Raw genomic sequence first — 1579 nt, forward strand, 5'->3', positions numbered from 1 at the left:
TTCGCGAGCGCCATGGTAACGCCGCTGCCCCCTCACTACAGAGAGATCTGCACCGTGCTGCCGGTAGGCGGAGTGCGCGCGCAGCTCGGGGCTCAGTTTGTCGGGTGAGATCTTCTTATTGATAAAAGATCATTTTATATTTCATTCGAAGGTATTTTATTATCACGTGGATTCTGCAGTGATATTCTTCTTTCTTAATTAAACATGCTGTGTGAAGGAATTCCATAAACTACTTTATAATACTATAATACTTCTGTAACATCTGTCTTTTTGCTTCATTCATTCATTCATTCATTCATTCATTCATTCATTCATCTTCAGCACTGGGTGTGAGGCGGGAATACACCCAGGCACCACAAGGCAACATGCACACATACAAACACACTCACACACTCTTTTACACATACTCATACTGGCATGTTTTTGGGATTAGGAATGAAACCTGATAACCCGGAAGGAACCTGGGACTGTGAGGTGTGAGGTGAGCACCGCTGTGCCACCTCATATTGATAAAAAGTAATTGAACTTTATGTGAAGGCTATCTATGGGCTACTTTATAAAACTCTTGTATTTTTAATAATTTTGTTAAGCCCCCTACCCTGTCCAGGGTGTACCCCGCCTTGTAGGCTCCAAGTTCCCCGTGGGGTGCACGGTGGCTTAGTGGTTAGCACGTTCGCCTCACACCTCTAGGGTCGGGGATTCGATTCCCACTGTGGCCCTGTGTGTGCGGAGTTTGCATGTTCTCCCTGTGCTGAGGGGGTTTCCTCTGGGTACTCCGGTTTATTCCCCCAGTCCAAAGACATGAATGGTAGTCTGATTGGCATGTGTCCGTAGTGTATGAATGGGTGTGTGAATGTGTATGTGATTGTGCCCTGCGACGGATTGGCACCCTGTCCAGGGTGTACCCCGCCTTGCTCCCTGGGATAGGCTCCAGGTTCCCCCGTGACCCTGAAGAGGATAAGCGGTATAGAAGATGGATGGATGGTTAAGCCCCCTGCTGTTATATGTTACTTGATTGTTTGTGTGTGTGTGTTCAGCAAGAATTTCTAACCTTTACAGATTCAAACTCGCCACTTGGAACACTTTTTTTGTGCACTCATAAGAACCAAGTTTTTTCTGCCAACCTGTCACAGGGCACAATTCCACACACATTCACACACCCGTTCACACACTATGGGCAATTTTGAAATGCCAATCAGCCTACAACGCATGTAGGAGAGGTAACCGGAGTACCCAGAGGAAAAACCTGAAGCACGATGAGTACATGTAAACTCCACACACTTAGGGCAGAGGCAGGACCTTAAACATCTAATGCTGAAATAGTTAAAAATATCTAGGTATAATATGTTTTTTTTTCTACTGTACAGGAACCTAAAAAAGGGACTATTAATTAATCTCTAGACCTTTTCCTGCATTAAAATGAATATATATAAATGTGTTAATTGATTTGCGATCTAAAACGTAACTGATTTTTCCATTCACTTGTTGCCTTCGAGCACCACAGTTAATGAACAAACATTTATTAGCAGTATAACGTCAAGTAGTAGCCTAGTTAGATTACTTTCCCAAAGATTGGCGA

The sequence above is a fragment of the Ictalurus furcatus genome, chromosome 24 (assembly GCF_023375685.1).
Source record: "Ictalurus furcatus strain D&B chromosome 24, Billie_1.0, whole genome shotgun sequence".
NCBI lineage: Eukaryota > Metazoa > Chordata > Actinopteri > Siluriformes > Ictaluridae > Ictalurus > Ictalurus furcatus.